Raw genomic sequence first — 23,134 nt, forward strand, 5'->3', positions numbered from 1 at the left:
TGGGTCGCGATTATAATCAGGTTTTGTGCCATTCCATGATGGCACCCGGAGGTGTTTACATTCTAGCCCTCTGACTGCTGAAACGACGTTGTCCGTCTTCCATGCGTTTGACGACGTCATTCACGCTGGTCATGTGACATACTGACCGGTTTGAGGAAGTCGAATGTCAGCGTTTCGGCGTGGTTTAGTGATATTTAAACTCGGACTCCCCATTATTCGGTGACTCCAGGCTCGGTGGTAATACGCAGGTTGAGCTGCCAGGCAGAGGACTTGGACGAAGTGAGTACTATTTTCTCACTTTTAAAACAGCAAAATTTGTCGGTTCTAGATGTTACAGGGTTAGTAATGTTACGTGTTTTCCCTGTTTCTTTCTTTCCCGACTTTAGCTGTTCTGTAGTCCCGCCACCCACCTTCTTGCCTAAGGAGCTAAGTTTTGAATTTTCAAACGTAAGCCTCATTCTCCATTTTTATTCTTTGTGCCAGAGTCTAAGTATTTTCATTTCTACCGTAATGTGCATTACGAGGTCTATCTCATCTGTCAATTGGCGAAAAAGGAGAGACTGACTCATTTTATGCAATAAGAATCGAAATGTCTTCTTACAAAAGGTTTTGAATTCTTTGTACGATTCTATAAACACGATCTTGAATTCTATTAAGATTTTGCAAGCACTGATGACGTAGGGATGTTGTCAATGTACAGATCTTACTCTCTATGGTTAAGATACCAGTTGTTCATGTGCTACTGAGTGTTCATTCAGAATATACTTAAGCGGATATAAAATGTAACGCTTTAGTAATGTAAAATATAGAAATATCCTGGATAATATTCTGTTTTTTCTAGATACCCTGAGGCCTTTGCAGACTTTTTGAGGGCCCGTGTAAAACCGTGAGTGTATCCGGTTCTTTGAACCTTAGGTTAGGGTAAGCCTTAGAGTGCTTATACCGCCAAGGTGTCATTGTGTACTGTCTATTAGGTCCTGAAGAAAGCTTTGTGACTAACAATAACAAGCTGAAACATGTCGACCAACTGCTTTTACACTTAAAAAGGATGTATCTGATCAATAATTATCAGCATTTGTCATCCCACACTGTTTTTAACCAATGCCTGACTCGTCATTATTAAAATTAATCTTTGGCGATTTGTTGGCCATTTTTTAAATTTTGCACTTTTCCCTTTCACATATCACACACAAGAATTCTGTCTGTTTGATATCTGCGCTCCGCTGTAATCAAAGCGTTGAAGCACACCAGAGGTGCATTCGGCACCCCTGGTGGAACCCTATGATGAAGCATGTCACCGACTAGGTCAGTGAGTGAGGGTTCTATGCAAATATCTGACTGATTTTTCGGTAGCACTTCATTAATTTGTATAGGCATATATGTATATGTGTATATAGAGCTTGTGTCTGTATGTGTATACATATAGATTATTTTACCACTGGTAATTTTCGTACACACTCTTTTGTTGTTTAAAGTTCTAGCACAGGGGGAATAAGAGTGTGACTCAACCCTCTCTCTCTTGTTGTTTTTCTATGTACAAAGAAGAACAACAAGATTAGGCAATCAGAATGATTATGACCTACAGTAAGGAAAGTTTCAAAATCTGGAACATACTGAATAAATACTGGAATGTATTAATCAAAGATTCGGACATTGGAGAAAATTGGGAACAAGACCACAAATAACATTCAGAAAAGCACCATCACTTTCTGACAAACTGATAAATAGTCACTTCCTGATGAGGAAATCAAGGACTTGGCTACAAAGTTTACAGAAGCGATTCAGCAAATGTAGTAGCTGCAGAGCTTGCAAAATTGTCAAGAACAGGAAGAACATCACTGATCCACGAGGACAAGGATTTAGTATCAACTAAATCATTACTTGCTAATCCACCTATGTAGTATATCAGATTGAGTGCCTGTGTGGGAAACGCTACATAGGCAGCACAATATGTCCTCTAAAAAAATGAATGTTAGAACACATCAGGGCAACTCAAAATAAAGATACTGCGTGTGCAGTGGCAAAGCATATGATGACGCACAAAGGAAAATCATGGCAGAACATGACATATTCAGGACTTGCAACAGTTCCGATCCATGAAAGGGGAGGGAATAGAACTCTTAATTTAAGACACTTGGAGTAACGACTCATCATAAGGTTCAAAACAAAGATTCCCACAGGACTGAATGGTGACGAAGAGATGTATATACATCTGTAATGACACTTGGAGAAATGTTTAACCTTCACTCCTCAAGAAATATATAATGCAAATAGATACTGCATGTATAGATCTACTTCCAGATTGAGTGGAATATGATTTGAGTGAATACATTGATATATATGTGGGTTCTACATAGAATTGATCCAGAGAAAAAGAGTTTGGTATGGGCGACATACTGTCCTATGAAGGTAACTTGCTTTTAGAGAGATTGAAGGGGGCACTGAGCCCAAAAAGAAAGTTTGAGACCGAATACAGAACACATGGATACTGAGTTTAAACATAGGTTTCAATAATTGACTGAAGGGGGCACTGAGCCCATTTGAGAGCAAACACAGAGCACAGAGACACTGAGTTTAAACATAGGTGTTAACATGGCTAAAAGAGTCATAAATGCAAGCTTGGGTAATTACCCACAAGAGATGCAAAAATGTAATGAAATGTGATTCAAAATTATTGTGAGACCTTTCGTATGTCAAAAGTTATACACTCACACCCAGCTCTGATACAAGTGTAAATGTAATAACAAAATGTTGATCTAAGGTGAAAAACACTCGAAAAAGTGAATAATGATTTTAAAAATATGCTCGATTGTAAATAGAGACTACCTATCCCACAATGCCTCATAATGGGCAACGTGGAAGTTTGGTATAAAAATGTAAAAGTGAAGAAGGACTATCGCTATGTACCGTGATCAAGACCAGTATGGTCGAAACGCATAGGTGGAGTAAGATGGCTTGATCAATAAAGAAAAAGAAAAACCCTTTGGAGAGTGCTGCGTGCTATTTGGAAATTGGTGACAAACATATGTTCAAGGACGAGCCCCCGACCTGCAAGTCATTGGGAGCATACACAAATGGTATTGGCGATGACGGAGCTAATATTGACAAACAATTTTTTTCTATTCAAAGAAGAATGGTATAAACAGATTCGAGGCGTAGCCATGGGCTCCAGATTTTCGCCGGCGTATGCGAATATATTCATGGGCTGGGTAGAAGAAATGTTTATCTGGGGCCCTGGTGCTAACCGATGGAATGAGTATATCCTCTATTGGGGGAGGTTTATTGATGATTGTTTGATGATATGGACAGGAACGGAATCATTATTGTTTGAATTTTTTGAATATCTAAATAGTAATGAAATGAATATCAGGTTCACCACAAGCCATAGTACCACAAAAATAGTGTTTCTTGATGTAGAACTGTATATAAAGAATAATTGTATTCAAAGTAAGTTGTACCGCAAACCGACTTCATGTAACACAATATTACATGCTAAGAGTGTCCATCCTAGGCACCAATTAAGGGCAATCCCCTTTGGGGAAATGACAAGGGCCAGAAGGAACTGTAGCGAAAATCTTCAGTTCGAGGAATGTATCAATGATATAGAAAGGAGGTTTCTGCAAAGAAGCTATTGTAAAAAAGATGTATTGATGGCTAAAGAGAGGATATTAAAAACTAGTCGTATGTCCACCTTGAAACCTTCGAAAAAGAATACAGGCACGGCACAATACATTAGGATGGTTACTGACTTTACACCAATTGGGAGTATTCTGTTGAGAAGTATGAATAAGCATTGGCACATACTGAAACTGGATAAGGCTCTAGAAGATCATATTGGTGTACAACCTCAAATTACATTCCGGAGAGGTAAAACCTTGGGTTCAATGCTGAGCCCAAGCTATCCATATAAGCAGCAGTCGGAAACATGGCTGGATCAGCATTCCAAAGGTTTTTTTAAATGTGGTCACTGTGGGATGTGCAAATGTGCAAAAGATAGGACAAAGCAATTCCGAATCAATGATGGTAAAGTGTATGATGTGCTCACCCATATAACATGTACTACCAAATATGTTATTTATATAATTGAATGCAAATGTGCAAAGGTGTACATAGGTAGCACAATAAGAATGTTAAAAGAAAGAGTAAGTGAACACTGGAGAGCAATTAAACAAAATGATACACGGTACCCCATAGCAGAACATGTACACAAATGTTCTGCTCAAGACAAAAATAAGAGTTTTAGGTTTTTTGGGATTGAGTATATCAAATTGGACCCACGGGGTGGAGATCGGGAACTGATGTTGCGGAGACACGAGGCAAGATGGATTATGCGCTTGCGAGCGGTAGAGGATGGATTAAATTATGATCGGGAATTACAGTATTTCCTAGGTGACTGATAGAATAGGTGAATATCTACATCGGTTTATCTAAAGGTGTGTAATCTGACCCTCCAAGTAGCAGTTTTGTAGGTGTATATATTGAATAGTTACTTCACGGATATTAAAGACTAATATATTATGAATAATGTCTTGTTGGTTAGTAATGGTAAGCGTAACTGGAGAGGAAACGCTTTCCTTTTTTGATTTAAGAGTATGGATAATAATGGTTTCACTTTGCTGGGTATTATTAATTTAGACCGTACTGAGGTGCAGGAAAAGTTGAAAGTACAAGTATGATATATCATTGATGCAGATGTTATTTTAAATAATGTTACGTACACTAGACCAAGATGGCGCTTGAGTCCCTTCTCATTTACGATAAAGCTATCAGCGCTGTAAGTCTATCGGACAAATAAATACAATTGTTTGGACAAAAGAGTGTATACATAAAATAATTTGAAGAATTTGGTGCTTAATTTGATTGTTTTTCAACCGGAGTATGGATTTGGAAGTGTAGTTAAAAGAAAAGAATGAACTTGTAACGAAAATCGGACAATACTAGGCTAAGATGGCGCCCAAAATTGAATAGTATAGTCCTTTCTTGATGTTTAGGCTGATAAGAGCATCGTAAACCCGGAAGACGGTGTTCCTCGCCTGTACTCGGGTCCGTTTATGTGTGAGCGCAGATAGGTAAGATGTGGTTAGATTGCCAGGATACGGGCTTTATAATGGAAGGTCTAGAGGATTAAGAGTTATGGAAGATACCATTTCTGTTTACTTATAGGCATCTTGATATTGATGTGGACAATAGGAAGCATTGAAACGCTACGAGAATGACGCCACAATAATTCAATACGTAACGAATTGGAAAGGATAAGTTGAGGTTAATCCCGTGAAAAGGTAAAGGAGAAAATTGTTTTTAATCGAATATAAGTCTGACTAATCGGTAAACTATTGATACTAAAGGGTTGATTATTGGTTTACCTAGAACAGAAGCACTTCCAGCTCTGTAAGAAATTTTACTGGTGGATTCTACATGGACGGATATTAAATGGTTGACTATTGGTTTGCTTGAAATTTAAAGGGTGGATACTACATGATCGGATACATTTAGAGGTAAGACTTGTGTTGATGGTTTTATTGATTGATATGTATAGATGTTAATCAGTATACTCTTGCCTCGTGTATCCATCAACGTCAGAGTAATTATTCTATGCAATATCTTTTTTGCACGTTTTTGAAACACAGATAAGCGCTAGAGAAATATAAGGTATTGGCGCCAACATGACGCAAATGAATTTACTTTCTACCTACACATGGGTTATATAAACTTAACATGCACTTGGGTTTAGGCAAAATATTTAGAGTGGATTACAACAATACGAGCACTACTGGATTTCTAACGAGTTGATTTAAATCCTCAAATTACAAGAATTTAAATGTTTCTTTTATGCAATATGAATGATTTATATTTGGAAAGCATTGTAAATGTTAATGTGTATAGAGTTTGTTCTGCACAAGACATAGGTTTAAATAGTTCTCTGCACATGGTTGTCATAAGTTGGGTATTATGGCATATGTACTAATGCCTTATGGTGTGATTACAAATGTGCATTTTGTATTGCTTCCAGCCCTGAGGAAGCCGTAGGTTTTTCCCGACCGTGGCGAAACGCGTTGGCATAAGGGATTGGAACTAACGAAATTAAAAGAAGACGATCATTAGAACTTAATTGAATTGTGTTTGGATTTGTTTTTCACTTTTATTGCTGGATGCATTGTATAAGCTGTGTGCTCCGAAAAGTCTGTTTATATGTTCAAGGAACAGTCCAGCCGTGCCACAAGCACCAGCTAATCAGTGAACCCTTCGTAACATGGACTTTGTTGTTGATATATATGTAAATATATATATATATATATATATATATATATATATATATATATATATATATATATATATATATAAGAACCGGAGGAACACAGCAGGGGAATCTTGGAAAGAAGAACTTTAATGGGAGCGCTAGGTGCCGCCTAACCAACATGGCCGCTTCGCGGTGAAGCTCCTGGTGCCGGGACCCCGCTAATCCTCCCTAATCCGTAATCACCCGCCCTGGCCGGCTCCCTCTGGCTGCATTGGCGCCCTGACTCGCCCGGCTCTCCCCTGGCCTGGATCTGGGGCGCCCCTCGGAGTTGTAATCGGCGTACTTGGGAGTGCCCGGCAGGAGGCAGCTGCTGTTCTGGTTCCTGGATGCGGGCGCGCGGCTAATAGAGTCCGCGGCGCCCACGAGGTGTTCAGGCCGAGGTGCTCCGGCGGCAGAGCGGAATCGTTTTGGCTGATCCTGTGGCTCCCCCCCTTTCTGGACGACGAGCACGGCTCCTGCCTGATGCCCGCCAGCTGGTGGTGAGGTGGTGTGGGGGCTCGCCCCGGGAGGCTGACCCAGTCCGAGGGACGGGAGGTGAGTGTGCTGCTGGCTGGACCCCCGACATGATGACCTGAGAGGCTGTGGGGGCTGGAGGTGGTAGGGAGGCCCTTTCCATCGGGCCGGGAGTCTGCGGTCAGGGGACAGCTCTCCTCCTCTCCCCCCCACCTACGCTGCTGGACTTGCCTGATTTTCCGCAGCCTGCCTTGACGCGGAGGTGGGTGCGGCGCCGCCTCGGGGGATCGGGCCGCAGGCCGGCGGTCGAGGGGTGGCTTCTTCTTTCTTCCTTCTCCCCCCCCTCCCCCCGCGTCCAATTCAGGAGCCCTGTGAGACGGAGGTGGCTCTGTCCTCCATTGCCCTTGGGGATCAAGGTTTTGGATTGAGTACGGGATGTGGTTGGCGAGATGCACTGTGGCGCGGATGGGCGCCCTGAGAGCTGGGCCGGTGTAAAGGGATCTGGCCTTGGCTGTGGCGTGTGGCAGAGGGTGGCGCTCCCCCGGGGAATAATCGGGGCCAGCAGCTAGCGGCGGTCCTCGAGAGTTTATCGGCTTCCAGATCGGGCAGATAGCGGGGCGATACCCTGTGGGGCTGGCGGAGAGTGGCCTCCTGACCAAACTGGTGTGTTTTTCCCGCCCGCCACTCGCCTCACGAGTCCTTGCGGAGGTGCTGGGGCTGGCCCCCATGGCCCTTTGACTAGGTGGGTGCCCCTGTTGCATGAGGGACGGCCATCATGGGTAAAGACAGGACGTCCAAACCGGCGCCCACGCCCACCCAGACCAAGATAGATAAATTCACGACCTCCGACAGGGGGCCGAGCCCCGCCGGGGAGGTGGCCCAAACCCCTGGCACGGACCTCGCTGCCATCCTGCAGGCCATCACGGCGTCCCGCTCCTCCCTGGAGGGTATGGTGGGAGAGGTAAAGATTGACGTGGTCCTTATTCGGCAGGACCTGTGTAACGCCACCGCCCGCATCTCTGAAGCGGAGTCTAGAATATCGACAGCGGAAGACGACATCCGCCAGTTGCAGGACCAGGTACGTGAACTGACCACTCACTCGAAGGAACTGCACCATCGGGTCGAAGATGCTGAAAACCGTGCCCGCCGCTGTAACCTCCGCCTGGTGGGCTTTCCAGAGGGAGCAGAGGCGGGCCGGGCGGACGACTTCTTGGAGCACTGGTTCAAATCCTGGATGCCGGCGGACAGCCTCTCGGCATGCTTTGTGGTGGAGAGGGCTCATCGTTCCCTGGTTCCCAGACCCCCCGGGGGCGCCCCCCGTCCCTTTATCCTAAAGATCCTCAATTTCAGAGACAGAGATGCGACCCTATGGGAGGCAAGACGCTCCGAGACTCTCAAGTACCAAAACCACTCTATCATGATATTTCCGGACTACACCCGAGAGGTCCAAGAGCTACGGCGCTCCTACACGGAGGTAAAGCAGAAGATGCGATCCATGGGCCTCCAGTATCAGCTGCAGTTCCCGGCCCGCCTCCGAGTCATTTTCCAGCACAAGACTCTTTTTTTGACACGCCACGAGCGGACTGGACCTGGCTGACTGAGGAGTGTCCCTTACACTGTCCTGGACAGAGATCACCGGCGGGCGGGTGGGGAGGGCGGGGGGCGCCCCGATCTTCAAGATCTTGGCGACGGCGATGCACGCTGCCCCGGAGGAGCGCCGGGGAGGAGGTGATGGTCACGCGCTCCGGGGGGCGGCAGCGCCGAGCGTCCGGGGCGTCCTCTGCCTCCTCGGTGGCGCCTACCAGTCCTGCTGCCTCCGGGCGGCTGGTCGTGTCCCCCCAGCGGGCGGGTTCCGAGACCCGGCCTGTCCCTCAGGTGGACACTTCGGACCTTTCCCCCAGCCCCACCATTTGACTTCTGTTCATTGTTCATGGTACTCTGTCAGGGGGGGGAGGCTGGGGCGTGATTCCTAGCTGTAGGACGTGGAAGTCGGGCTCCAGTGCTCTATCGTACTTACTGCTCTTGGCCAGGGCGGACGAATTGGGTTGCTCTGATTTTCGAGGGGTTCCACTGGCACTCAGTCCCCAGCGTTTTAGCTTGGTTGTTGTTACAAACTGTTAGGGCGACAGATGCTTCTGTTTTCGAAGTATAGGGTGGGGGGTGCGGGGTTGGGGTTGGTTTGGGGCTGTTTTTTCCTCCTAGAGAGGTTTTTGTTGACAGAGGATACATTCCTCGTTGTTGTAATTCTATGGCATCATATAGCATTTGACCGGCTTTCCTGTCCGATCTCTTCATGTCCCTCCTTTCAAAGAGCTCCCACACTCATGCACCCATCGGCCCGGATACGGGCGCGGGGCCCGCTGGCTGGGGACCTTAGACATGCTTCCCGCTTTACCCACTGTTTGCATTCGTGGTCACCTCTTCCGGCTCCTGCCAGACATGCCTCCGATTGCCCCTATGGCGGACACTCCCGTGCCTAGGGCCGCCATGCGCGTGTTGTCCTGGAACGTAAATGGCCTATTGGACCGTTTCAAACGTATGGCAGTCCTCAAATACGCACAGCGTGCGGAGATTGATGTGCTCCTCCTTCAAGAGACTCACCTTTTGGGTAATAAATGTCCCTTTCTCGCCCGGTACGGCTATGATAGGGTCTGGCACTCGGGCTTTGCTAGGGGCTCCCGGGGGTGGCTATCTTGCTCAAACGATCCTTCCCCTTTGTGCTGGCCCAGGTACATCTAGACCCCCAGGGGATGTTTGTTGCGGTCTGTTGCACTCTTGAGGGCAGACCGCTCACCCTGCTGTCCTTCTATGCGGCGCCCTCCCTGTTACAGACCGCTCTCTCCTACACCTCAGAACTTCTCCCGAGACTTCCGGCGGGGTCGCTCGTCCTCGGGGGAGATTTTAACGCTGTCTATACGCCCCATTTGGATTCGACAGGCCCGGTTTCCCTTACCAGAACCGCTCGTGCGAAACAACTATCGTGTTGGGCTGAAACCCAGGGCCTATGTGACGTCTGGAGGGTCTGGCACCCACGTGATCGCCAGTATACCCACACTTTGGCGGCGCACCATTCTCACGCCCGGATTGACCTAATCTTTGTCCCCTCGACCGAGTGTGCAGGGGTTCGGGACGTCCGCATTCTGTTGCGGGGTCTCTCAGATCACTCGCCAGTGCTTCTCGCTCTTGGTCCGCCTCCCTTTTCCGCCCGTCCGACGTGGCGTTTGAACGCCTGGTTCCTCCAAGACAAAGCCTTTCGGAAGGTGGTGGAACGTGAAATCAGGGAATACTACTTTCACAACGTAGGCTCCGTCTCTTCCTTGGCCGTCCTCTGGGAGGCCGGTAAGGCGACTATTAGAGGGGCAGCTAAGGGACATCTGCAGCAGCAGCGTCGGCGTCAACTCCAGCGGCTCACAGCTTGTGAAGTGCAGGCCCTGGAGCTTGAGCGAGACCAGGAAGTGTTAGGAGACGCCACACGGGCGCGACGGCTGGCCTTTCTCCGAGAGGAGATACACGCGCATTCTTTGGAGGCGGCGAGGACTCTTTGGCGTTTCTCGGTGGCCCGGATTTACGGATGGGGGGATAAGAACGGTACGCTCGTGGCCATACCGGCTCGCCTTCGCTTCGTCCAGCTCAAGATACTCCACCGGGTCTACATGACGGGGCCAAAGCTTCTGCGTATGGGCTATGCTGGAGATGGGTTGTGTAAGCGTGGGTGTGGTGCTTTGGGGACCTTTCTGCATATTTTGTGGGAGTGCCCGGAGGTGGAAGGGTTCTGGCGTGGTGTACATGAGGTGCTGCGACTGGTTACGCATGTGGCGCTGTTGCCTGAAGCGAGGAGATGCCTGTTGAATGTGTGGGAACCGACTGATTACTCGGCGCCGCAGACGTGGTGGGTGACTCTGGGATATGATAGCCAAGCGTGATATTGCTCAACTGTGGGGATCCCAGAGGCCCCCGACGGTCTCGGCCTGGAAAGAACACATGGACTGGTGCATGTTTCGAGAAAAGGTGGTGTATGTGGCGAGGGGTAAGCCTGGGACATGGGTGAAAGTATGGGGCTCCTGGAACGCCTACCGCGGGGGTATCTGTGCACCACCGTTGCTGCCTGATACCTCGCCAGCCCCATCCCCTTAGCCGACTCATTTCCCCGCTGCCGGGCATTGGGTTCCCCCAGTCCTCGCTCTGTTCTCTTCCCCCTCTTTAGACTTCTGTGGATAGTTGGGATCGGTACGCTTCTTCACCGGCTGGCCACCTACCCTCGTGCGGGCTGGGTTATTCCTACCATCACGGACTCCGCGGGTGGGTCCCACACGGTTTCGGTGGCAATAGCCCAAACCTTTGCAGATTACTACTCCCAGCTTTACCGGGCGCAAGCGCCAGGAATCTCCCTTGCGGAGCTGATGGGGGAGAGTGGGACGGCCCTCGGGCGGCTGGGGCGGGAGGCTAGTGAGGCCTTGGACCTGCCCATTACCCTGCAGGAAGTGGCAACGGCAATCGGCCACTTGGCACCGGGGAAAACCCCGGGACCGGACGGTTTCCCACAGGGATACTACGCCCATTTCCGTGAGACCCTGGCGCCGCGGCTTCTGGATCTCTTCGCGGAAGTGGTGAAGAAGGGTTCATTCCCGCGGGAAACAGATACTGCCACTATAGTCGTTCTTCCAAAGACTCAACTCCCATCACGGTCCTGTTCAGATTATAGGCCGATATCCCTCATCAACACCGAGCTTAAAGTGTACGCTTCTTGTCTCGCTGGTCCACCCGGACCAATGCGGATTTATGCCGAACCGAGGAACCAGACATTGCCTGCGGCGCTTGCACCTTGCCCTGGCCCACCGAGAGCGCCTTTCTCCTTATCTGGCCCTTCTGCTGGTTGACTTTGAGAAGGCCTTTGACTCGGTGGGGTGGGAATACCTTGGAGCAACCTTGGAGCGAATGGGGTTCTGCTCCCACTTCCGCGCCTTGGTTCGGGTTCTGTACGCGGCCCCACTGGCCCGAGTACTGGTTAATAGGACGTTATCCCGCGCGTTTTCCATAGGACGGGGGACTCGGCAGGGCTGCCCGCTCTTGCCCCTCCTCTTCGCCCTGGCGATGGAGCCCCTGGCTGTGTTAATCCGATCGGACCCTGTTCTCCATGGCTGGAACTGGCCGGGTATGGCTCCAGATAAAATTGCTTTATATGCGGACGATGTCCTTCTTTATCTCTCGGGTCCGCGGGTGCGCCGGATTCTTCACTGGTTCGGACAGGCCTCTGGTCTCCGTCTGAATTCCGGGAAATCTGTATTGGTTCCGCTACACCCATCGAGGGAGTGTTTTGATTGGCAGTCCGACATCCCCCTCCGGAGACTGTCCTTTAAGTATCTGGGGATCTGGGTTACCCTTCTCCCGGAATTATGCTGGGCTCTTAACGTGGCCCCCATGGTTAATAAGGCCAGATCGGACATGGCAAAATGGCAGTCACTCCCGCTGAACCTGCTGGGCAGGATTGCTCTTTATAAGATGATGATCCTCCCTAGGTTTCTCTACATGCTCCAAAACACGCCCTGCTCCTTTCCCCGCTCTTGGTTTCGGGACCTGGACAAAACCGCGACTAAATTTCTCTGGGGGGGCGGTAGGCCCCGGTTAGCCTTAGACCACTGCCGGGTCCCTTCCTATGACGGCGGCCTGAGTATGACAAATCTTTATCTGTATTATCTCGCTACGCGGCTGCTAGTGGTCCATGACTGGTTTTCGGGTGGGTGGGATGATCCGGCTTATAGGCTGGAGGTGCAGTTCACCGGGTTCCCCTCTATTCAAAGAATGCTTTGCGGAGCACCGGTTCCTTGGTCGCTGCCGGGGATCGTGCAGGCTCCCTTTCTGGCATGGCGTGCAGCCCTACGGCACACCCGTTGGTCGAAGGTACTGACCCGGATTACACCGCTCTGGCATGGCACCTGGATGCGGGAAGTATCGGGGCTTGAGGGATTCCGCAACTGGGACCTTCTGGGGGTCTCCTGCCTGGGTGATGTCTGGCGGGGGAGCCATATGTGTTCCTTCCAGGAGCTCCAGAGCCGCTTTTCTTTGCATCCCACACAATTCTATAAGTATCTTCAGCTGCGCCACGCGCTCCGGTCCCACATTCCTCTGGCTCCAGGCCCCCCGATCATAGCCCGCCTGAGGCTCAGGTGATCCTGGGATGTCTTAGGAGGGGGGGGGTATATCCCGAATTTATCGGTCCCTGGTTAATAACACCCCGGTGGATTGGGGCGGGTTGAAGCAGCGGTGGGAGGCATGGGTGGGTCCTCTAGACGAAATTGACTGGAGGGATGCCCTTATGGCACCCAGGACGTTCACCACATCGGCGAGATTGCGACTTATCCAGCTTTATTATCTCCACACGGCATACCTGACCCCGGAGCGTCTGTTTTGGGCGGGCCTGTGTCAAGTGGCTTCATGCGCACGATGCGGGGGGGAACCGGCAGATTTCTTTCACATGGTCTGCTCCTGCCCTCGCCTGAAGAGCTTCTGGACCGAGATCGAAACTGAATTAACTGAAGTCCTGGGGTGGGAGGTTCCCCATGACCCTAGATTAGCACTGTTGGGACTAACGGATGGGCTAGACGGTTCCCGTAATGAGAAATACTTCCTAACTACGGCGCTGGTGGTGGCTAAAAGGGATATCGTGGCTACCTGGAAGCAGGCGGACCCGCCCAGTGGGTCTAAATGGAGGAGAGGGGTGGACTGGTGCGCTGCGCAGGAACGGGCTCTGTACGCTGCCTGGGGTTGTCCCAAAATGTTTAGCAAAATATGGGGAAAATGGCTTGGGGGCTTAGTCTAGAAGGGAGACTACAGTGGGTGGGAATGGAAGGGGGGGGGTGAAAGATCATGCGACCGATTATCGATGATTATGTGTCAGGTCTTGTTGATGCAGAGTTACTCAAATTGTTGTATGTCCTTTTTGATTTCGCTGCTTATGTGAAAAATACAAATTTGTTTATCAAAAAAAAGAAGAACTTTAATGCAGGACAGGTAGCATGACGCGTTTCGGCGGATTAGCCTTATGCATATGCTTATGACCAGTAACTGCTTCAGTCCGCTTTTCATACTCAGAGTCAAGCTCCCATTGGTGGAAGCCTAGCTGAATCCTGTTCATGATGACGTCATGGCAGCCTGCATCGGTAGACTACCAATCCCAGGAAGAACGGGAGAACATCTTGGAACGGACTCGTGAAATCCCAAGTGAGTACAGGTGGCGATGAATAGCGTAAATGTGTGCAGGTAAGAATGTCCTGGTCCTGTAACTGCCAAAAATCTTCTCTCCCAGGTCCCCAGACCATATGTATGTATGTATAGATAGGAGTTTCTATCAAAAAGGTGATTTTCAGTTGGCTATACTTTTGACGCAAATTGATGAATCTTCAAATCTACAGCCCGCACCACTGGACGTACTTACACTAAATTTGGCAGGAAGCTAGATGCTGGTCAAGAAAGCATGCTTTTTGTGATTTGGTGTAAATGTGTTCAGTAGTTTGGGAAATATTATCCTAAAAGCTAATTTGTATATCTAGGACCGTGGATCACCAGTGGATATAACAGTCCCCGTGCTGTAATCTGATTAGCTGCCAACACTTCAACCAGGACGTGTTAGCAGCCAGTCCCGCAAAAACATTAAAAATGAACAAAGGGGGGCAGGGTAGGACTACCAAGACCTCCCTAGAACTGTTGGTGGGGTCCCACAGGGACCCAGCTGAGGGTTAAAATACTTTTTTTAAATCAATTTTGCCACCAATTTGCAGGTGGATCCACTTCAAAATTGAAAAAAAGAAGCACAGGCTCCTGTGCTTCTTTTCAAGGCAGACCCGGGTGGGCCAAATCCCAGGGGCATGCATGCATTAGAAGAAAACATGGAGGGGGCGCATGGGGCCCCCCTCCAAAGCTTTGTAAAAGTCCCGGGGACCACCACCTCCCAGGGAACTTGTTTTTAATCATGCTGGGAGTGCCCGCGCAGCAACCCAGCACCCTGTGAACCACCACCTCCCTGGGGCTATTTATTAAGTGAATGCAGGGAGAACAGCGTCTGCTGCAGCCCCAGGGGCCACCACCTCCCAGGAGGTAAAAATAATAAAATCATGCGGGCTTCGCTGAACTACCCCGTGCCCCAGGGACCACCACCTTTCCAGGGTTGTTTAATTTTACAAATGGGATGGCTTCATAGACCCCCATGAGGCCTTGGGAACTGCCACCTCCCCGGGGTTATTTATAAAGTTAATGTGGGGACCGTATGGTCTCTGCTGCAGCCTTTGGGGCTGCCACCTCCCCGGAGCTAACAGTAATAAAATCGGGTGGGCCTAGCTGACCCACCCCGTGACTCATGGACCACCACCTTTCCAGGGCTGTTTAATTTTACAAATGGGTGGGGGGCTGCTCACAGACCGTACTGTGGCCTTGGGAACCACCACCTCCCTGGGGCCAAAATCGGTTTTTAAAAATGGTAGGAGGGCCACGCAGCCCCCTCCCATGCCTTTCTCGGCCACCGGGACTGCCACCTCCCCAGGGCAGGCCCTGTCTGTGAAAGCAATGCTGGCTCCCGGAGGAGGTGGGGAGCCGGCAGGGACCGAGGGGCCTTCAGCTTCCCCCATGGTCCCAGTGGAAAGTGGGTGCCCTGGGGGGGGAGTGGTTCTGTGTATGATGCCATCAGTGATGCCATTAGTGATGTTGTTTGAGATGTCAGCAGTGATGTCATTAGTGGTATGATAAAGAAGAACAATCAACTAATGATTGACGCTGCGCACTGTGCTAAATGTAACAACGTTACAAACAGTTAGTCTATTTAACAAAGTTTCAAAAAGATACAAAACAATGGTGTTCGTTTGAGCATATATTTACAGCATATATGTAACGACAACCTCAAATTACAATATCCTGAATGAATCAACAAATATACAAAGCGGTAGACATATATCAAGTGCAATACAATAATTAGGTGTACCACATAATATTTTAAGTGATCACAAATAGATGTTTTTGATGAGCCCAATGCATTTCGGGACTTAGCTGTCCCTTCGTCAGGGGCAATCTGCGGAAAAATAATTTCGTTATTGTGTTTATACAAGAAGATCACATGGTGAAAAAAACGTACGGTTAACATGATGCATAGTCGTAAACGTAAATGACACGTGCGGTAGATAGGCCCTCCGTTTGTTGAAGGGAGAAAACTATAAAAGTACAAATACAGTCACCCAGTAACGTGCATATAGAGGTGGTGAATGTGACGCTGTAGAAAAAAGTGAAGAAAATGAGAAACCATGCAGAGTAGAGGAAAGTCAAAAAAAATACAAAGGATGTGCCTGATGAAATCTGGCTAAATAACCTCACCTCAAATATTATGTGAGTAAATCCATAAATGGAGTGGACAATAAAAGCAGGCTGACTGCTACTGCAAACCAAGAAGAACAACACAATGAGTGCCTGTATACATGTTACAAACATGCGTCTAGAAAAAAACGAAGGAACACAACTTACCGACAAGAAAAGGTGATAGTCAATGTGAAATGGCTAAAAAACAAGAATACAAAAATAATCAGAGAAAGTGAAGGATATACCGAGCCGCTAGTAGAAACGTAACGGAACAGAAGCCATACTCACTTAAAAAATGCTGAGCCACCTAAGTGCTGATAAAGACGCGTTGTCCAAGTGCTAAACAATGCGGGATGTATAATAAATCAATCGCTCGAAGGAGGCATGTGGCAGCAAGTGTAATTATTCCGTTTCCGAAACAGCCACTATAAAGTAATGACAGCGTATAGTTACGAGCTAATCTTCACGAGTGCGCACAGCTTAAACAGCTATAACAAGGGCCCGATAAAAAGCAGTGAACACTACTTACATGAGAGGCACGAGGAGGAAAAGCTGATCCGGTCCAAACGATAGCGTCCTGATGTCGCAACAGGATATCTACTAATGAACAACACGCTCCATTTTAAACGAGCGGAATAACGACGTGAACAAGGAACTAGTAGCAACTAAAAGAGGACTTGCATATAGCGCCATGATAGAGAGGGTGAAGTGAACCGATCTGAATAGAAACGAGACTAAATGTGCAGATGAAAAATAAATGACTAAAAAAGTGTCTGGAAAAACATAAGCGGCGAAGATCAAAAGGTACTTAATGACGGAAGGAAACTAAACAAGCAAACGCGTACTCGATCGGTATGTATACATGGTTAATGAAGTGTAACGGCTAAGAGTGGGAACAAAACACCATGATCGAGAAACTATGGCTGGGTGAAAAAGTAAATAACGAGCAATAAACAAACCTGCAAGTAAATCACTAATGGCCTCTAAGCTAAAGTGTGTGAGAGAAGGAAGTAACTAAAGATGTGACTGAAAAGGCAGTTACATATAGGGTGAAACAATGTGATCTGGGGAAAAAACAGCCAAACAAACAAGTGACAGTCAGGAAATGTATGAAGTAATGGTGAACAATAAAAAAGACAGTTTTGGAAACATGAAATGGATATAGAGAGTGATTAAGGGTGTTGAAATAGCCCATAAACCCCTAGAGAAATGAAGAAGAAACTCAAGTACAAAATTACACATTAACTTATTATAAATGTATCCCAATAAAAATGAAGAGCAGTCACTGTGGTACAAGAGGACCTACACGTGGCCATGCAAATGCTATGTTTATAAGAAACATGATAAATCTAGACGGTCATTAAGCCCACATGGGGCCAAGGTCTGCAATTTCTGAATCCAGAAGAGCTCTCTGCGTAAAAGGAGATTAGTGGTATCTACGCCTGGTTTGACATCAATAGACTCAATGATTTGAAAACGAAGTTGAGAAATTGAGTGTTTAGCTTCTAGCCAATGCATAGCAAGACTGGAAGTACTGATCTTGTTCCTGATCCTGGATTTATGCTCGGTAATGCGTGTTTTTATTTTTCGCTCGGTTTTGCCTACATAGGCCTTGCCACAGGGGCATTTAATACAGTAGATTACGTGGGTTGTGTTGCAATCACTGTTGTGTTTCAAGCATATGTTAGAGCCAGACGTAGGATGAGTAAGGATGTTCCCTGTGATGACATTGCTGCAATGGATACATGAATGACATTTGCGGGTTCCATGGTAGACAGCAGGTTTGTCGGTGGTTTTTGAGAATTTCAATAGATGCCGTAAATTTTTGCCTCTTTTGTATGCAAACAAGGGTTTCTCCAGAAAGAGATGTTGAAAATCCTGCTCTTGTTGTAACAACTCCCAACGTGACAAAATGATTTTCTTGATTTTGGGTGAAGATGTGGAAAAATTACTGACAAATACCAGTCTTTTAGAGACGGTCTTTGGTTTCTGTTGCAATAAGTCTGTTCTTGGAGTAGACATGGCTCGTGTGAGGCATGTTTGTAGCACCTCTTGTGGGTAACCTCTTGACGAAAATTTATCAACAGTGATTTGGAGTTGGAGAGTACTGTTGTCAGGATCAGAACAAATTCTGCGGATTCGGGTAAATTGTGACAATGGCAAATTATTGATGAGATGACGTGGATGAAAACTTGTGAAGGTAAGAAGACTATTGCGATCAGTAGGTTTGTGAAAAACTGTAGTGCGGAATTGATTCGTAGATGTTTTGGTGACTTGTACGTCCAGGTAATGGATAGAGTCCTTATGAATGGTATGGGTCAACTGGATGTGAGTATGATTCCTGTTAAGAGTCTCTATCATAGAAGTGAAAGACTGTACTGAATCACCCCAAATTAGGAAAATATCATCATATTAGTGGTATGAGCCATTTCATGAGTGATGTCACTGACCATGTCATGAGTGATGTAATATGTGAGGTCATAAGCAGGGGCATAAGTTATAGTTAGCTCAGCTAACTATAACTGCTGAATTTCTCTGGTTTTGTACGAGTGAAATGTCAGCCTAATATATACTCAAGCAAACATGGCAGTTTCTAGCATGCATCTTGAATGCCAGTGGTGCTGCTCGCCTGGCATGACCACCAGCAATGCCTCTGGATCCACAAGTCCTTACCTTTCTGCCAAAAAGGATCAACATTCAAGTTGCGGTGCAAATTGATTTATTTTTGCAAGCCCGGTGACTAACTTGTACACATTTCATCTGTACAATACCCTTGCTCACGATGCGTGACATCATCTTGAGTGCTGTTAAATAGCACGTAAACCACAATACAATCCCTCAGACTGACAACCTCCATCTCAAACAACTCCTCACCCCCTATGGAACACATCCACTTCCAGATCCAGGTAAACCTCAGAACTACCCTTGGGTAACTCTCGCCTACAGATCTCCCGGACACCGCACCCCATTCACTAACACCATCGCAGACCACATTGCGCCCCATGCCCTCACCTCCACGGAATACATACTGCTCGGAGACCTGACCTTCCACCTTGACAACCTCAACGACCCTAACTCCACCGCCCTCCCAGACAACCTCGCCAACATCGGACTGAAGCAACTCATCACCACCCCGACCCACAAGCGGGACAAACCCTCAACCCCATTTTCGCCAGAGGAATCAACATTCGCTTCAGTCATACCACACAACCCCTCTGGACGGACCACCACTGCGTCCACTTCTCTTTCTCGAAACTCACTGCACACAAGTCAATGCCACGCCCCCACGCAGAAACTGGAGCAAAATCACCAAAGAGCACCTCGCCTCCGCCCTCAGCTGCACTCCTCCACACACCATGACCGACGCCAACTCTGTAGTCAACGAACTCCACAAATGGATCGCCGACTGCACCAACACACTCGCTCCCCTCCAGAACTTCAACAGACAAAACACCACAAAAGTCACCTGGTTCACCATGGACCTCTGATGATCCAAGCACTCGTGCAGACGACTCGAGAAAGCATGGAGGAACAGCAAGACCCCGGAAGCACGCATCACCCACAGGACCACCACCAAATCATGAGATCCACGAAGAGGAACTTTATCCAGGAAAGAATCCTCTCAAACTCCCGCAACTCTTCAACATCATACAAGAATTCACCAGACCCCCCCAGCGAAACCTCTGATGTTCCTACCTCCCAGGACCTCTGCAACAAACTCGGCTCCTTCTTCCACCATAAGATCAGGACATTCTACGACAACTTCGACGAACATGACCAAGTTGCCAACCCAACACCCTCCACCAGCAACGCCACTCAGCCAACCATCCTCGCCTGGACCCGGGTCACCACAGAAGACACCGCAAAGAGAATGAGAAGCATACACTCCGGAGCACCCCTGCCCGCCACATATCTTCCACATGGCCACCTTCGCCATCGCACCAGAACTACGAAGCTCAATCAACTGCACCCTCAAAACAGGCACATTCCCCGGCGACTGGAAATGCGCAGAAGTCAAACCCCTGCTTAAAAAAGCCCTCCACAGACCCAATGGACCTCAAGAACTACAGGCTCATCTCTCCCCTCCCCTTTGCCGCCAAAGTCACTGAGAAGATCGTCAACATCCAGCTAACGAACTTCATAGAATCCAACGATATCCTCAACACTCTCAATCCGGCTTCCGCAGCAGCCACAGCACGAGACCGCCCTCCTAGCCGCCATGGACGACATCCGCACACCGCTCGACCAAGCCGACACTGCAGCCCTCATTCCACTAGACCTCTCAGCAGCTTTCGACACCGTCTCCCACCTCACACTAGCCACCAGACTCCACAACACCGGCATACAGGGAACTGCCCTAGACTGGATCCGCTCCTTCCTCACCAGCTGAACTCAAAGAATAAGATTCCTGACATTCCTCTCCGAACCCACAGAGATCAGATGTGGAGTACCCCAAGGATCCTCCCTCAGCCCCACGCTGTTCAACATCTACATGACCCCCATAGTTTTCTATGCCGATGACATCCAGCTCATCCTCCCCCTCACCAAGGAACCCGACATCACCAAGCACAAGTTCCTGGAAGGAATGAAGGGCATCACATCACATCCTAGATGAACAGTAGCTGCCTGAAGCTCAACTCGGAGAAAATGGAGGACCTCATCCTCGTATCCACCACATCCGCTTGGGATGACACCTGGTGGCCCCCCACCCTGGGTAACCCTCCCATACCCACGGACCACGCCTGCAACCTCTGCATCATTCTCAACTCTTCACTCACCATGAACCGACAGATCAACGCCGTATCCTCCACATGCTTCAACACCCTCCACATACTCCGCAAAACCTTCAAATTGATCCCCCCAGAATCCTGGAAGACCATCACCCACGCACTCATCACCAGCAGGCTGGACTACAGGAATGCCCTCAATGCCAGAATCAACAAATGTCTACTCCAGAAACTCCAGACCGTTCAGAACGCCGCTGCCAAACTCTTCCTCAGCATCTCACAACAAGACCACATCACCTAGCACCCATGAGACCTCCACTGGCTCCCCTTCGAAAAAAGAGTGACCGTCAAGCTGCTCACACACCAATAAAGCCCTCCACAACACCGGACCCCAACACCTCAATGAAAGAATCTCCTTCTAGGCCCCCAAGAGAAACCTCCGCATCCCTGGCTTAGCCTTGGCTGAAATCCCCAGCATCCACAGAGCCAGAACAGGAGGCAGATCCTTCTCCTACATCGCAGCCAAGACCTGGGACGAACTCCACCTCAGCATCAGGAGAAGCCTCACACTGCAAGCGTTAAGGAAGAGCCTCAAGACCTGGCTCTTGGGATGACCGGAGCTGCCCGAAACCCCCCTCCCCTCAGCACCTTGAGACCCTCATGGATGAGTAGTGCGCTCTACAAACCCCCGATTGATTGATTGAATCAAAGACACATATCAGACACATTGGGATGCTGCAATCAGATATTTACATTTGCAATCAATATTATTCACAGAAGTAATAATAAACAATAATAAAAATTAAGTGAAATACATTGTATATCATGTGGTACCCATTTCATCACCTAGCCCTCCCCTGTAATTATAATCTTATTACATAGTGAAGCCGAATACTCTAAATAGTCAAAATGTTGTTTGCCACCCGGCTTGCCAAAATTAATTCTTTTGTACCGCAACTCGAGTGAAAAATAAGGGCTTGTGCAGATAGATAGTTGGATAGACTGCTAACGCCAAAGATGGCGTTGTAGTTAGATGCTAAAATGAGATAAAAACGAATATTTATAGTTTATTGAGCTAACTATTAACTTGCATGCCTGCCATGAGCTGCTTATGAGGTTACAGATTATATTTAAAGCTGAGTACACAGTCAACCCTTTATGTCAACCTCTAGTCAATGTCCTTGCTGTGCACGGGCCAACCCCCCGCCGCTGGGCATGCCTAAAGCCGGACCCTGCACCCAACCCTGTCACTGGCAGTCAATCCCTCATCCTGTGCAGGGGGTGGGAGCTGCGGCTAACCCACTGTGGGCACCCAACACCCTGCAGAGGCCTAACCTACATTCTCTTTTCTCTTAAATTATTTTTTTGAGTACTCCAAGCTTCCACCTTGGCTTATCATAGTATTGTGCAAACTTCCTTAAGATGTTTGCATGATACTGTGGTAACATGAGGTGGAAGCTTGGTCAGGGGATCCTGTGGTACTTCACTGGAGTACCGCACTGGGTCCTGTGGTAGTACCGCTGTACTGGTGGTCCAATTTTTTATTTAATTTTAATCTCGGGGATCCCTCCGAGTTGTCCTCACAAGAGCCCAGGATTAGGATGTCCCTACTCTGCCCCCTTATATACTTTTAAAAAACTTTTTCAGGACAAAGGGACTAGGTGCTGAGTCCTGTAATGGCAGCCGCAATGTTATCTTCACTGTTGCAGCCAGTCAATCAGATCCCCTAGTCCACGGCATCAAAATAGCAGATGGGAGAAAAAGCTCCCTTAGCCAATCAGGAGGTCCTGTTTTTATTTTAGGACAGCTGTACTCTCGCAGGACCAACCACCTAGATATACTTAACTTTTTTAACCTCTTCATGCTCAACCCAAGCCCCACTTTAAATGCTAATTTGTCAAAAAGAGCTGAATGGATTTACATCAAATCATAAAGGCATCCTTTCTGATTAACTTTTTGCCAAATTTGGTGTAATTCTGCCCAGCCGTTTTTGTAGTATTGGAGGCCAATGTTTTTATAGGAATTAATAGGAGATACAACGTTTTGGAATTACCAACTCAGTTTCCTTGGCCTGCGCTTAACTGATCGGCGCTTAACTTTCCATGAAGGAGCCATGGTGGATGAACCTTTTTTTAAAACAGTTTTTGTGCAGATTCTTCAACCAAAAGGAAAAATATTCTTCCTATGGCAATGCTGACCTAACTATAACTACCACTATGTAAAAAATGTATATATCAAAGAGTGGTGATTGCCACTGGGTAGTTCCAGTTAGGGTCGCATTTCCATAAAAAAATGATTTTTTGTTTTGATAATAAATTTG

General features: G+C 47.9%; 1 long non-coding RNA gene across 8 annotated transcripts in view; it reads left to right on the forward strand.

Annotated features, from left to right (window-relative positions):
- Positions 1-4,975: 4,975 nt before the first annotated feature.
- LOC146854853 (uncharacterized) overlaps positions 4,976-23,134 on the forward strand; it is a 271,373-nt gene continuing 253,214 nt past the window's right edge. For 6 of the 8 annotated variants that reach the window (XR_014981234.1, XR_014981233.1, XR_014981231.1 and 3 more), the window contains exons 1-4: positions 4,976-5,069; positions 5,164-5,279; positions 5,368-5,495; positions 13,841-13,969. This is a non-coding gene — a long non-coding RNA (uncharacterized LOC146854853). Of the gene's footprint in view, positions 5,070-5,163; positions 5,280-5,367; positions 5,496-13,840; positions 13,970-18,174; positions 18,288-23,134 lie in introns of all 8 variants that reach the window. The other 2 variants (XR_014981230.1, XR_014981229.1) reach the window with 1 other exon arrangement.

Source organism: Triturus cristatus, chromosome 4_1, assembly GCF_964204655.1.
Source record: "Triturus cristatus chromosome 4_1, aTriCri1.1, whole genome shotgun sequence".
NCBI lineage: Eukaryota > Metazoa > Chordata > Amphibia > Caudata > Salamandridae > Triturus > Triturus cristatus.